This window comes from Brachyhypopomus gauderio, unplaced genomic scaffold (assembly GCF_052324685.1).
Source record: "Brachyhypopomus gauderio isolate BG-103 unplaced genomic scaffold, BGAUD_0.2 sc111, whole genome shotgun sequence".
Taxonomy (NCBI): domain Eukaryota; kingdom Metazoa; phylum Chordata; class Actinopteri; order Gymnotiformes; family Hypopomidae; genus Brachyhypopomus; species Brachyhypopomus gauderio.
This window is the reverse complement of record NW_027506932.1, coordinates 305,462-320,526: the sequence shown is the minus strand read 5'-3', so window position 1 is coordinate 320,526 and position 15,065 is coordinate 305,462. Positions and strand designations below refer to the sequence as shown.

Genomic DNA, 15,065 nt, shown 5'->3' with positions numbered 1-15,065 from the left:
CAGTCTTCAGGAGTTGAATTGTGTTACTGTCTTTTCAGCCCAAATGCCAACTGATTTGTGCATAAAAGCGTGATACATAGATGTGTGTAGTCAAGACTGAGAATGTGCACTAGGCAAAAGAGCCAAAAAAGCCTAAATAAACGCCTCAAAAGGCCAAAATAAGAAATCAAATCTTGAAATAGAAGGCTCGTTGGTCTAGTCGTATGATTCTCGCTTCGGGTGTGAGAGGTCCCGGGTTCAAATCCTGGACGAGCCCTTTTTATGTTATTTGACTAAAATTATGTACAGTGCTCTTCTTTACTGCATTGTTGTGACATCTGCTTCTAAGACATGTCAACGTTTAAACAGACCATTTCTGAATGGCAAAGCAGCTTGTTGGACTACATCTTCGGTTATTCTGTTATTGTTTAGAAGCGAGAGATCCCTGGCCCTTTTTTGGGTTAAATTGCCAGCCAAGCCTACATTGACAACAAAAATGTGGATGCTCTGGTAGCTATTACAATAGCGATACCTGTCACGAAGTGAATCGCAACTGCAGACGAGTGAGGGTGAATAAATAATTTGCTGTTAAGCCAGTGTCCACAGAGCATAGATCTAGCACATCTGGCTCTTACATTAGCATGACAAGCCGGGACTGTACTTTCCCTAGCACGTGTGGTATATTACGTTTTCAAGTACAGTCTCCAGGAGTTGAATTGTGTTACTGTCTTTTCAGCCCAAATGCCAACTGATTTGTGCATAAGGGCTTGATACATTCATGTGTGTAGTCAAGACTGAGACTGTGCACTAGGCAAAAGAGCCAAAAAAAGCCAAAATAAACGCCTCAAAAGGCCAAAATAAGAAAGCAAATCTTGAACTAGTAGGCTCGTTGGTCTAGGCGTATGATTCTTGCTTTGGGTGCGAGAGGTCCCGGGTTCAAATCCCGGACGAGCCCTTTATATGTTATTTGACTAAAACTATGTACAGTGCTCTACTTTACTGCATTGTTGTGACATCTGCATCTAAGACATGTCAACATTAAAATAGACCATTTCTGAATGGCAAAGCAACTTTTTGGACTACAGCTTCGGTTATTGTTTAGAAGCAAGAGATCCCTGGCCCTTTTTTGGGTTAAATTGCCAGCCAAGCCTACATTGACAACAAAAATGTGGATGCTCTGGTAGCTATTACAATAGCGATACCTGTCACGAAGTGAATCGCAACTGCAGACGAGTGAGGGTGAATAAATAATTTGCTGTTAAGCCAGTGTCCACAGAGCATAGATCTAGCACATCTGGCTCTTACATTAGCATGACAAGCCGGGACTGTATTTTCCCTAGCACGTGTGGTACATTACGTTTTCAAGTACAGTCTTCAGGAGTTGAATTGTGTTACTGTCTTTTCAGCCCAAATGCCAACTGATTTGTGCATAAAAGCGTGATACATAGATGTGTGTAGTCAAGACTGAGAATGTGCACTAGGCAAAAGAGCCAAAAAAGCCTAAATAAACGCCTCAAAAGGCCAAAATAAGAAATCAAATCTTGAAATAGAAGGCTCGTTGGTCTAATCGTATGATTCTCGCTTCGGGTGTGAGAGGTCCCGGGTTCAAATCCTGGACGAGCCCTTTTTATGTTATTTGACTAAAATTATGTACAGTGCTCTTCTTTACTGCATTGTTGTGACATCTGCTTCTAAGACATGTCAACGTTTAAACAGACCGTTTCTGAATGGCAAAGCAGCTTGTTGGACTACATCTTCGGTTATTCTGTTATTGTTTAGAAGCGAGAGATCCCTGGTCCTTTTTTGGGTTAAATTGCCAGCCAAGCCTACATTGACAACAAAAATGTGGATGCTCTGGTAGCTATTACAATAGCGATACCTGTCACGAAGTGAATCGCAACTGCAGACGAGTGAGGGTGAATAAATAATTTGCTGTTAAGCCAGTGTCCACAGAGCATAGATCTAGCACTTCTGGCTCTTACATTAGCATGACAAGGCGGGACTGTACTTTCCCTAGCACGTGTGGTATATTACGTTTTCAAGTACAGTCTCCAGGAGTTGAATTGTGTTACTGTCTTTTCAGCCCAAATGCCAACTGATTTGTGCATAAGGGCTTGATACATTCATGTGTGTAGTCAAGACTGAGACTGTGCACTAGGCAAAAGAGCCAAAAAAAGCCAAAATAAACGCCTCAAAAGGCCAAAATAAGAAAGCAAATCTTGAACTAGTAGGCTCGTTGGTCTAGGCGTATGATTTTCGCTTTGGGTGCGAGAGGTCCCGGGTTCAAATCCCGGACGATCCCTTTATATGTTATTTGACTAAAACTATGTACAGTGCTCTACTTTACTGCATTGTTGTGACATCTGCATCTAAGACATGTCAACATTAAAATAGACCATTTCTGAATGGCAAAGCAACTTTTTGGACTACAGCTTTGGTTATTGTTTAGAAGCAAGAGATCCCTGGCCCTTTTTTGGGTTAAATTACCAGCCAAGCCTACATTGACAACAAAAATGTGGATGCTCTGGTAGCTATTACACTAGCGATACCTTTCACTAAGTGAATCGCAACTGCAGACGAGTGAGGGTGAATAAATAATTTGCTGTTAAGCCAGTGTCCACAGAGCATAGATCTAGCACATCTGGCTCTTACATTAGCATGACAAGCCGGGACTGTATTTTCCCTAGCACGTGTGGTATATTACGTTTTCAAGTACAGTCTCCAGGAGTTGAATTGTGTTACTGTCTTTTCAGCCCAAATGCCAACTGATTTGTGCATAAGGGCTTGATACATTCATGTGTGTAGTCAAGACTGAGACTGTGCACTAGGCAAAAGAGCCAAAAAAAGCCAAAATAAACGCCTCAAAAGGCCAAAATAAGAAAGCAAATCTTGAACTAGTAGGCTCGTTGGTCTAGGCGTATGATTCTTGCTTTGGGTGCGAGAGGTCCCGGGTTCAAATCCCGGACGAGCCCTTTATATGTTATTTGACTAAAACTATGTACAGTGCTCTACTTTACTGCATTGTTGTGACATCTGCATCTAAGACATGTCAACATTAAAATAGACCATTTCTGAATGGCAAAGCAACTTTTTGGACTACAGCTTCGGTTATTGTTTAGAAGCAAGAGATCCCTGGCCCTTTTTTGGGTTAAATTGCCAGCCAAGCCTACATTGACAACAAAAATGTGGATGCTCTGGTAGCTATTACAATAGCGATACCTGTCACGAAGTGAATCGCAACTGCAGACGAGTGAGGGTGAATAAATAATTTGCTGTTAAGCCAGTGTCCACAGAGCATAGATCTAGCACATCTGGCTCTTACATTAGCATGACAAGCCGGGACTGTATTTTCCCTAGCACGTGTGGTACATTACGTTTTCAAGTACAGTCTTCAGGAGTTGAATTGTGTTACTGTCTTTTCAGCCCAAATGCCAACTGATTTGTGCATAAAAGCGTGATACATAGATGTGTGTAGTCAAGACTGAGAATGTGCACTAGGCAAAAGAGCCAAAAAAGCCTAAATAAACGCCTCAAAAGGCCAAAATAAGAAATCAAATCTTGAAATAGAAGGCTCGTTGGTCTAATCGTATGATTCTCGCTTCGGGTGTGAGAGGTCCCGGGTTCAAATCCTGGACGAGCCCTTTTTATGTTATTTGACTAAAATTATGTACAGTGCTCTTCTTTACTGCATTGTTGTGACATCTGCTTCTAAGACATGTCAACGTTTAAACAGACCGTTTCTGAATGGCAAAGCAGCTTGTTGGACTACATCTTCGGTTATTCTGTTATTGTTTAGAAGCGAGAGATCCCTGGTCCTTTTTTGGGTTAAATTGCCAGCCAAGCCTACATTGACAACAAAAATGTGGATGCTCTGGTAGCTATTACAATAGCGATACCTGTCACGAAGTGAATCGCAACTGCAGACGAGTGAGGGTGAATAAATAATTTGCTGTTAAGCCAGTGTCCACAGAGCATAGATCTAGCACATCTGGCTCTTACATTAGCATGACAAGGCGGGACTGTACTTTCCCTAGCACGTGTGGTATATTACGTTTTCAAGTACAGTCTCCAGGAGTTGAATTGTGTTACTGTCTTTTCAGCCCAAATGCCAACTGATTTGTGCATAAGGGCTTGATACATTCATGTGTGTAGTCAAGACTGAGACTGTGCACTAGGCAAAAGAGCCAAAAAAAGCCAAAATAAACGCCTCAAAAGGCCAAAATAAGAAAGCAAATCTTGAACTAGTAGGCTCGTTGGTCTAGGCGTATGATTTTCGCTTTGGGTGCGAGAGGTCCCGGGTTCAAATCCCGGACGATCCCTTTATATGTTATTTGACTAAAACTATGTACAGTGCTCTACTTTACTGCATTGTTGTGACATCTGCATCTAAGACATGTCAACATTAAAATAGACCATTTCTGAATGGCAAAGCAACTTTTTGGACTACAGCTTCGGTTATTGTTTAGAAGCAAGAGATCCCTGGCCCTTTTTTGGGTTAAATTGCCAGCCAAGCCTACATTGACAACAAAAATGTGGATGCTCTGGTAGCTATTACACTAGCGATACCTTTCACTAAGTGAATCGCAACTGCAGACGAGTGAGGGTGAATAAATAATTTGCTGTTAAGCCAGTGTCCACAGAGCATAGATCTAGCACATCTGGCTCTTACATTAGCATGACAAGCCGGGACTGTATTTTCCCTAGCACGTGTGGTATATTACGTTTTCAAGTACAGTCTCCAGGAGTTGAATTGTGTTACTGTCTTTTCAGCCCAAATGCCAACTGATTTGTGCATAAGGGCTTGATACATTCATGTGTGTAGTCAAGACTGAGACTGTGCACTAGGCAAAAGAGCCAAAAAAAGCCAAAATAAACGCCTCAAAAGGCCAAAATAAGAAAGCAAATCTTGAACTAGTAGGCTCGTTGGTCTAGGCGTATGATTCTTGCTTTGGGTGCGAGAGGTCCCGGGTTCAAATCCCGGACGAGCCCTTTATATGTTATTTGACTAAAACTATGTACAGTGCTCTACTTTACTGCATTGTTGTGACATCTGCATCTAAGACATGTCAACATTAAAATAGACCATTTCTGAATGGCAAAGCAACTTTTTGGACTACAGCTTCGGTTATTGTTTAGAAGCAAGAGATCCCTGGCCCTTTTTTGGGTTAAATTGCCAGCCAAGCCTACATTGACAACAAAAATGTGGATGCTCTGGTAGCTATTACAATAGCGATACCTGTCACGAAGTGAATCGCAACTGCAGACGAGTGAGGGTGAATAAATAATTTGCTGTTAAGCCAGTGTCCACAGAGCATAGATCTAGCACATCTGGCTCTTACATTAGCATGACAAGCCGGGACTGTATTTTCCCTAGCACGTGTGGTACATTACGTTTTCAAGTACAGTCTTCAGGAGTTGAATTGTGTTACTGTCTTTTCAGCCCAAATGCCAACTGATTTGTGCATAAAAGCGTGATACATAGATGTGTGTAGTCAAGACTGAGAATGTGCACTAGGCAAAAGAGCCAAAAAAGCCTAAATAAACGCCTCAAAAGGCCAAAATAAGAAATCAAATCTTGAAATAGAAGGCTCGTTGGTCTAATCGTATGATTCTCGCTTCGGGTGTGAGAGGTCCCGGGTTCAAATCCTGGACGAGCCCTTTTTATGTTATTTGACTAAAATTATGTACAGTGCTCTTCTTTACTGCATTGTTGTGACATCTGCTTCTAAGACATGTCAACGTTTAAACAGACCGTTTCTGAATGGCAAAGCAGCTTGTTGGACTACATCTTCGGTTATTCTGTTATTGTTTAGAAGCGAGAGATCCCTGGTCCTTTTTTGGGTTAAATTGCCAGCCAAGCCTACATTGACAACAAAAATGTGGATGCTCTGGTAGCTATTACAATAGCGATACCTGTCACGAAGTGAATCGCAACTGCAGACGAGTGAGGGTGAATAAATAATTTGCTGTTAAGCCAGTGTCCACAGAGCATAGATCTAGCACATCTGGCTCTTACATTAGCATGACAAGGCGGGACTGTACTTTCCCTAGCACGTGTGGTATATTACGTTTTCAAGTACAGTCTCCAGGAGTTGAATTGTGTTACTGTCTTTTCAGCCCAAATGCCAACTGATTTGTGCATAAGGGCTTGATACATTCATGTGTGTAGTCAAGACTGAGACTGTGCACTAGGCAAAAGAGCCAAAAAAAGCCAAAATAAACGCCTCAAAAGGCCAAAATAAGAAAGCAAATCTTGAACTAGTAGGCTCGTTGGTCTAGGCGTATGATTTTCGCTTTGGGTGCGAGAGGTCCCGGGTTCAAATCCCGGACGATCCCTTTATATGTTATTTGACTAAAACTATGTACAGTGCTCTACTTTACTGCATTGTTGTGACATCTGCATCTAAGACATGTCAACATTAAAATAGACCATTTCTGAATGGCAAAGCAACTTTTTGGACTACAGCTTCGGTTATTGTTTAGAAGCAAGAGATCCCTGGCCCTTTTTTGGGTTAAATTGCCAGCCAAGCCTACATTGACAACAAAAATGTGGATGCTCTGGTAGCTATTACACTAGCGATACCTTTCACTAAGTGAATCGCAACTGCAGACGAGTGAGGGTGAATAAATAATTTGCTGTTAAGCCAGTGTCCACAGAGCATAGATCTAGCACATCTGGCTCTTACATTAGCATGACAAGCCGGGACTGTATTTTCCCTAGCACGTGTGGTATATTACGTTTTCAAGTACAGTCTCCAGGAGTTGAATTGTGTTACTGTCTTTTCAGCCCAAATGCCAACTGATTTGTGCATAAGGGCTTGATACATTCATGTGTGTAGTCAAGACTGAGACTGTGCACTAGGCAAAAGAGCCAAAAAAAGCCAAAATAAACGCCTCAAAAGGCCAAAATAAGAAAGCAAATCTTGAACTAGTAGGCTCGTTGGTCTAGGCGTATGATTCTTGCTTTGGGTGCGAGAGGTCCCGGGTTCAAATCCCGGACGAGCCCTTTATATGTTATTTGACTAAAACTATGTACAGTGCTCTACTTTACTGCATTGTTGTGACATCTGCATCTAAGACATGTCAACATTAAAATAGACCATTTCTGAATGGCAAAGCAACTTTTTGGACTACAGCTTCGGTTATTGTTTAGAAGCAAGAGATCCCTGGCCCTTTTTTGGGTTAAATTGCCAGCCAAGCCTACATTGACAACAAAAATGTGGATGCTCTGGTAGCTATTACAATAGCGATACCTGTCACGAAGTGAATCGCAACTGCAGACGAGTGAGGGTGAATAAATAATTTGCTGTTAAGCCAGTGTCCACAGAGCATAGATCTAGCACATCTGGCTCTTACATTAGCATGACAAGCCGGGACTGTATTTTCCCTAGCACGTGTGGTACATTACGTTTTCAAGTACAGTCTTCAGGAGTTGAATTGTGTTACTGTCTTTTCAGCCCAAATGCCAACTGATTTGTGCATAAAAGCGTGATACATAGATGTGTGTAGTCAAGACTGAGAATGTGCACTAGGCAAAAGAGCCAAAAAAGCCTAAATAAACGCCTCAAAAGGCCAAAATAAGAAATCAAATCTTGAAATAGAAGGCTCGTTGGTCTAATCGTATGATTCTCGCTTCGGGTGTGAGAGGTCCCGGGTTCAAATCCTGGACGAGCCCTTTTTATGTTATTTGACTAAAATTATGTACAGTGCTCTTCTTTACTGCATTGTTGTGACATCTGCTTCTAAGACATGTCAACGTTTAAACAGACCGTTTCTGAATGGCAAAGCAGCTTGTTGGACTACATCTTCGGTTATTCTGTTATTGTTTAGAAGCGAGAGATCCCTGGTCCTTTTTTGGGTTAAATTGCCAGCCAAGCCTACATTGACAACAAAAATGTGGATGCTCTGGTAGCTATTACAATAGCGATACCTGTCACGAAGTGAATCGCAACTGCAGACGAGTGAGGGTGAATAAATAATTTGCTGTTAAGCCAGTGTCCACAGAGCATAGATCTAGCACATCTGGCTCTTACATTAGCATGACAAGGCGGGACTGTACTTTCCCTAGCACGTGTGGTATATTACGTTTTCAAGTACAGTCTCCAGGAGTTGAATTGTGTTACTGTCTTTTCAGCCCAAATGCCAACTGATTTGTGCATAAGGGCTTGATACATTCATGTGTGTAGTCAAGACTGAGACTGTGCACTAGGCAAAAGAGCCAAAAAAAGCCAAAATAAACGCCTCAAAAGGCCAAAATAAGAAAGCAAATCTTGAACTAGTAGGCTCGTTGGTCTAGGCGTATGATTTTCGCTTTGGGTGCGAGAGGTCCCGGGTTCAAATCCCGGACGATCCCTTTATATGTTATTTGACTAAAACTATGTACAGTGCTCTACTTTACTGCATTGTTGTGACATCTGCATCTAAGACATGTCAACATTAAAATAGACCATTTCTGAATGGCAAAGCAACTTTTTGGACTACAGCTTTGGTTATTGTTTAGAAGCAAGAGATCCCTGGCCCTTTTTTGGGTTAAATTACCAGCCAAGCCTACATTGACAACAAAAATGTGGATGCTCTGGTAGCTATTACACTAGCGATACCTTTCACTAAGTGAATCGCAACTGCAGACGAGTGAGGGTGAATAAATAATTTGCTGTTAAGCCAGTGTCCACAGAGCATAGATCTAGCACATCTGGCTCTTACATTAGCATGACAAGCCGGGACTGTATTTTCCCTAGCACGTGTGGTATATTACGTTTTCAAGTACAGTCTCCAGGAGTTGAATTGTGTTACTGTCTTTTCAGCCCAAATGCCAACTGATTTGTGCATAAGGGCTTGATACATTCATGTGTGTAGTCAAGACTGAGACTGTGCACTAGGCAAAAGAGCCAAAAAAAGCCAAAATAAACGCCTCAAAAGGCCAAAATAAGAAATCAAATCTTGAAATAGTAGGCTCGTTGGTCTAGGCGTATGATTCTTGCTTTGGGTGCAAGAGGTCCCGGGTTCAAATCCCGGACGAGCCCTTTATATGTTATTTGACTAAAACTATGTACAGTGCTCTACTTTACTGCATTGTTGTGACATCTGCATCTAAGACATGTCAACATTAAAATAGACCATTTCTGAATGGCAAAGCAACTTTTTGGACTACAGCTTCGGTTATTGTTTAGAAGCAAGAGATCCCTGGCCCTTTTTTGGGTTAAATTGCCAGCCAAGCCTACATTGACAACAAAAATGTGGATGCTCTGGTAGCTATTACAATAGCGATACCTGTCACGAAGTGAATCGCAACTGCAGACGAGTGAGGGTGAATAAATAATTTGCTGTTAAGCCAGTGTCCACAGAGCATAGATCTAGCACATCTGGCTCTTACATTAGCATGACAAGCCGGGACTGTATTTTCCCTAGCACGTGTGGTACATTACGTTTTCAAGTACAGTCTTCAGGAGTTGAATTGTGTTACTGTCTTTTCAGCCCAAATGCCAACTGATTTGTGCATAAAAGCGTGATACATAGATGTGTGTAGTCAAGACTGAGAATGTGCACTAGGCAAAAGAGCCAAAAAAGCCTAAATAAACGCCTCAAAAGGCCAAAATAAGAAATCAAATCTTGAAACAGAAGGCTCGTTGGTCTAGTCGTATGATTCTCGCTTCGGGTGTGAGAGGTCCCGGGTTCAAATCCTGGACGAGCCCTTTTTATGTTATTTGACTAAAATTATGTACAGTGCTCTTCTTTACTGCATTGTTGTGACATCTGCTTCTAAGACATGTCAACGTTTAAACAGACCATTTCTGAATGGCAAAGCAGCTTGTTGGACTACATCTTCGGTTATTCTGTTATTGTTTAGAAGCGAGAGATCCCTGGCCCTTTTTTGGGTTAAATTGCCAGCCAAGCCTACATTGACAACAAAAATGTGGATGCTCTGGTAGCTATTACAATAGCGATACCTGTCACGAAGTGAATCGCAACTGCAGACGAGTGAGGGTGAATAAATAATTTGCTGTTAAGCCAGTGTCCACAGAGCATAGATCTAGCACATCTGGCTCTTACATTAGCATGACAAGCCGGGACTGTACTTTCCCTAGCACGTGTGGTATATTACGTTTTCAAGTACAGTCTCCAGGAGTTGAATTGTGTTACTGTCTTTTCAGCCCAAATGCCAACTGATTTGTGCATAAGGGCTTGATACATTCATGTGTGTAGTCAAGACTGAGACTGTGCACTAGGCAAAAGAGCCAAAAAAAGCCAAAATAAACGCCTCAAAAGGCCAAAATAAGAAAGCAAATCTTGAACTAGTAGGCTCGTTGGTCTAGGCGTATGATTCTTGCTTTGGGTGCGAGAGGTCCCGGGTTCAAATCCCGGACGAGCCCTTTATATGTTATTTGACTAAAACTATGTACAGTGCTCTACTTTACTGCATTGTTGTGACATCTGCATCTAAGACATGTCAACATTAAAATAGACCATTTCTGAATGGCAAAGCAACTTTTTGGACTACAGCTTCGGTTATTGTTTAGAAGCAAGAGATCCCTGGCCCTTTTTTGGGTTAAATTGCCAGCCAAGCCTACATTGACAACAAAAATGTGGATGCTCTGGTAGCTATTACAATAGCGATACCTGTCACGAAGTGAATCGCAACTGCAGACGAGTGAGGGTGAATAAATAATTTGCTGTTAAGCCAGTGTCCACAGAGCATAGATCTAGCACATCTGGCTCTTACATTAGCATGACAAGCCGGGACTGTATTTTCCCTAGCACGTGTGGTACATTACGTTTTCAAGTACAGTCTTCAGGAGTTGAATTGTGTTACTGTCTTTTCAGCCCAAATGCCAACTGATTTGTGCATAAAAGCGTGATACATAGATGTGTGTAGTCAAGACTGAGAATGTGCACTAGGCAAAAGAGCCAAAAAAGCCTAAATAAACGCCTCAAAAGGCCAAAATAAGAAATCAAATCTTGAAATAGAAGGCTCGTTGGTCTAATCGTATGATTCTCGCTTCGGGTGTGAGAGGTCCCGGGTTCAAATCCTGGACGAGCCCTTTTTATGTTATTTGACTAAAATTATGTACAGTGCTCTTCTTTACTGCATTGTTGTGACATCTGCTTCTAAGACATGTCAACGTTTAAACAGACCGTTTCTGAATGGCAAAGCAGCTTGTTGGACTACATCTTCGGTTATTCTGTTATTGTTTAGAAGCGAGAGATCCCTGGTCCTTTTTTGGGTTAAATTGCCAGCCAAGCCTACATTGACAACAAAAATGTGGATGCTCTGGTAGCTATTACAATAGCGATACCTGTCACGAAGTGAATCGCAACTGCAGACGAGTGAGGGTGAATAAATAATTTGCTGTTAAGCCAGTGTCCACAGAGCATAGATCTAGCACATCTGGCTCTTACATTAGCATGACAAGGCGGGACTGTACTTTCCCTAGCACGTGTGGTATATTACGTTTTCAAGTACAGTCTCCAGGAGTTGAATTGTGTTACTGTCTTTTCAGCCCAAATGCCAACTGATTTGTGCATAAGGGCTTGATACATTCATGTGTGTAGTCAAGACTGAGACTGTGCACTAGGCAAAAGAGCCAAAAAAAGCCAAAATAAACGCCTCAAAAGGCCAAAATAAGAAAGCAAATCTTGAACTAGTAGGCTCGTTGGTCTAGGCGTATGATTTTCGCTTTGGGTGCGAGAGGTCCCGGGTTCAAATCCCGGACGATCCCTTTATATGTTATTTGACTAAAACTATGTACAGTGCTCTACTTTACTGCATTGTTGTGACATCTGCATCTAAGACATGTCAACATTAAAATAGACCATTTCTGAATGGCAAAGCAACTTTTTGGACTACAGCTTCGGTTATTGTTTAGAAGCAAGAGATCCCTGGCCCTTTTTTGGGTTAAATTGCCAGCCAAGCCTACATTGACAACAAAAATGTGGATGCTCTGGTAGCTATTACACTAGCGATACCTTTCACTAAGTGAATCGCAACTGCAGACGAGTGAGGGTGAATAAATAATTTGCTGTTAAGCCAGTGTCCACAGAGCATAGATCTAGCACATCTGGCTCTTACATTAGCATGACAAGCCGGGACTGTATTTTCCCTAGCACGTGTGGTATATTACGTTTTCAAGTACAGTCTCCAGGAGTTGAATTGTGTTACTGTCTTTTCAGCCCAAATGCCAACTGATTTGTGCATAAGGGCTTGATACATTCATGTGTGTAGTCAAGACTGAGACTGTGCACTAGGCAAAAGAGCCAAAAAAAGCCAAAATAAACGCCTCAAAAGGCCAAAATAAGAAAGCAAATCTTGAACTAGTAGGCTCGTTGGTCTAGGCGTATGATTCTTGCTTTGGGTGCGAGAGGTCCCGGGTTCAAATCCCGGACGAGCCCTTTATATGTTATTTGACTAAAACTATGTACAGTGCTCTACTTTACTGCATTGTTGTGACATCTGCATCTAAGACATGTCAACATTAAAATAGACCATTTCTGAATGGCAAAGCAACTTTTTGGACTACAGCTTCGGTTATTGTTTAGAAGCAAGAGATCCCTGGCCCTTTTTTGGGTTAAATTGCCAGCCAAGCCTACATTGACAACAAAAATGTGGATGCTCTGGTAGCTATTACAATAGCGATACCTGTCACGAAGTGAATCGCAACTGCAGACGAGTGAGGGTGAATAAATAATTTGCTGTTAAGCCAGTGTCCACAGAGCATAGATCTAGCACATCTGGCTCTTACATTAGCATGACAAGCCGGGACTGTATTTTCCCTAGCACGTGTGGTACATTACGTTTTCAAGTACAGTCTTCAGGAGTTGAATTGTGTTACTGTCTTTTCAGCCCAAATGCCAACTGATTTGTGCATAAAAGCGTGATACATAGATGTGTGTAGTCAAGACTGAGAATGTGCACTAGGCAAAAGAGCCAAAAAAGCCTAAATAAACGCCTCAAAAGGCCAAAATAAGAAATCAAATCTTGAAATAGAAGGCTCGTTGGTCTAATCGTATGATTCTCGCTTCGGGTGTGAGAGGTCCCGGGTTCAAATCCTGGACGAGCCCTTTTTATGTTATTTGACTAAAATTATGTACAGTGCTCTTCTTTACTGCATTGTTGTGACATCTGCTTCTAAGACATGTCAACGTTTAAACAGACCGTTTCTGAATGGCAAAGCAGCTTGTTGGACTACATCTTCGGTTATTCTGTTATTGTTTAGAAGCGAGAGATCCCTGGTCCTTTTTTGGGTTAAATTGCCAGCCAAGCCTACATTGACAACAAAAATGTGGATGCTCTGGTAGCTATTACAATAGCGATACCTGTCACGAAGTGAATCGCAACTGCAGACGAGTGAGGGTGAATAAATAATTTGCTGTTAAGCCAGTGTCCACAGAGCATAGATCTAGCACATCTGGCTCTTACATTAGCATGACAAGGCGGGACTGTACTTTCCCTAGCACGTGTGGTATATTACGTTTTCAAGTACAGTCTCCAGGAGTTGAATTGTGTTACTGTCTTTTCAGCCCAAATGCCAACTGATTTGTGCATAAGGGCTTGATACATTCATGTGTGTAGTCAAGACTGAGACTGTGCACTAGGCAAAAGAGCCAAAAAAAGCCAAAATAAACGCCTCAAAAGGCCAAAATAAGAAAGCAAATCTTGAACTAGTAGGCTCGTTGGTCTAGGCGTATGATTTTCGCTTTGGGTGCGAGAGGTCCCGGGTTCAAATCCCGGACGATCCCTTTATATGTTATTTGACTAAAACTATGTACAGTGCTCTACTTTACTGCATTGTTGTGACATCTGCATCTAAGACATGTCAACATTAAAATAGACCATTTCTGAATGGCAAAGCAACTTTTTGGACTACAGCTTTGGTTATTGTTTAGAAGCAAGAGATCCCTGGCCCTTTTTTGGGTTAAATTACCAGCCAAGCCTACATTGACAACAAAAATGTGGATGCTCTGGTAGCTATTACACTAGCGATACCTTTCACTAAGTGAATCGCAACTGCAGACGAGTGAGGGTGAATAAATAATTTGCTGTTAAGCCAGTGTCCACAGAGCATAGATCTAGCACATCTGGCTCTTACATTAGCATGACAAGCCGGGACTGTATTTTCCCTAGCACGTGTGGTATATTACGTTTTCAAGTACAGTCTCCAGGAGTTGAATTGTGTTACTGTCTTTTCAGCCCAAATGCCAACTGATTTGTGCATAAGGGCTTGATACATTCATGTGTGTAGTCAAGACTGAGACTGTGCACTAGGCAAAAGAGCCAAAAAAAGCCAAAATAAACGCCTCAAAAGGCCAAAATAAGAAATCAAATCTTGAAATAGTAGGCTCGTTGGTCTAGGCGTATGATTCTTGCTTTGGGTGCAAGAGGTCCCGGGTTCAAATCCCGGACGAGCCCTTTATATGTTATTTGACTAAAACTATGTACAGTGCTCTACTTTACTGCATTGTTGTGACATCTGCATCTAAGACATGTCAACATTAAAATAGACCATTTCTGAATGGCAAAGCAACTTTTTGGACTACAGCTTCGGTTATTGTTTAGAAGCAAGAGATCCCTGGCCCTTTTTTGGGTTAAATTGCCAGCCAAGCCTACATTGACAACAAAAATGTGGATGCTCTGGTAGCTATTACAATAGCGATACCTGTCACGAAGTGAATCGCAACTGCAGACGAGTGAGGGTGAATAAATAATTTGCTGTTAAGCCAGTGTCCACAGAGCATAGATCTAGCACATCTGGCTCTTACATTAGCATGACAAGCCGGGACTGTATTTTCCCTAGCACGTGTGGTACATTACGTTTTCAAGTACAGTCTTCAGGAGTTGAATTGTGTTACTGTCTTTTCAGCCCAAATGCCAACTGATTTGTGCATAAAAGCGTGATACATAGATGTGTGTAGTCAAGACTGAGAATGTGCACTAGGCAAAAGAGCCAAAAAAGCCTAAATAAACGCCTCAAAAGGCCAAAATAAGAAATCAAATCTTGAAACAGAAGGCTCGTTGGTCTAGTCGTATGATTCTCGCTTCGGGTGTGAGAGGTCCCGGGTTCAAATCCTGGACGAGCCCTTTTTATGTTATT

The 15,065-nt window shown here is 41.8% G+C and overlaps 8 non-coding genes across 8 annotated transcripts; all 8 read left to right on the top strand.

Annotated features, from left to right (window-relative positions):
- Window positions 1-862: 862 nt before the first annotated feature.
- trnap-ugg (transfer RNA proline (anticodon UGG)) lies at window positions 863-934 on the top strand. Its single transcript has one exon. It is a non-coding gene; the product is annotated as a tRNA-Pro (tRNA).
- A 1,945-nt stretch (window positions 935-2,879) lies between these two features.
- On the top strand, window positions 2,880-2,951 carry trnap-ugg (transfer RNA proline (anticodon UGG)). Its single transcript has one exon. It is a non-coding gene; the product is annotated as a tRNA-Pro (tRNA).
- Window positions 2,952-4,896: 1,945 nt separating this feature from the next.
- Window positions 4,897-4,968, top strand: trnap-ugg (transfer RNA proline (anticodon UGG)). Its single transcript has one exon. It is a non-coding gene; the product is annotated as a tRNA-Pro (tRNA).
- Window positions 4,969-6,913: 1,945 nt separating this feature from the next.
- trnap-ugg (transfer RNA proline (anticodon UGG)) lies at window positions 6,914-6,985 on the top strand. The gene has a single exon. It is a non-coding gene; the product is annotated as a tRNA-Pro (tRNA).
- Window positions 6,986-8,930: 1,945 nt separating this feature from the next.
- trnap-ugg (transfer RNA proline (anticodon UGG)) lies at window positions 8,931-9,002 on the top strand. Its single transcript has one exon. It is a non-coding gene; the product is annotated as a tRNA-Pro (tRNA).
- A 1,275-nt stretch (window positions 9,003-10,277) lies between these two features.
- Window positions 10,278-10,349, top strand: trnap-ugg (transfer RNA proline (anticodon UGG)). Its single transcript has one exon. It is a non-coding gene; the product is annotated as a tRNA-Pro (tRNA).
- A 1,945-nt stretch (window positions 10,350-12,294) lies between these two features.
- On the top strand, window positions 12,295-12,366 carry trnap-ugg (transfer RNA proline (anticodon UGG)). Its single transcript has one exon. It is a non-coding gene; the product is annotated as a tRNA-Pro (tRNA).
- A 1,945-nt stretch (window positions 12,367-14,311) lies between these two features.
- Window positions 14,312-14,383, top strand: trnap-ugg (transfer RNA proline (anticodon UGG)). The gene has a single exon. It is a non-coding gene; the product is annotated as a tRNA-Pro (tRNA).
- Window positions 14,384-15,065: the final 682 nt, after the last annotated feature.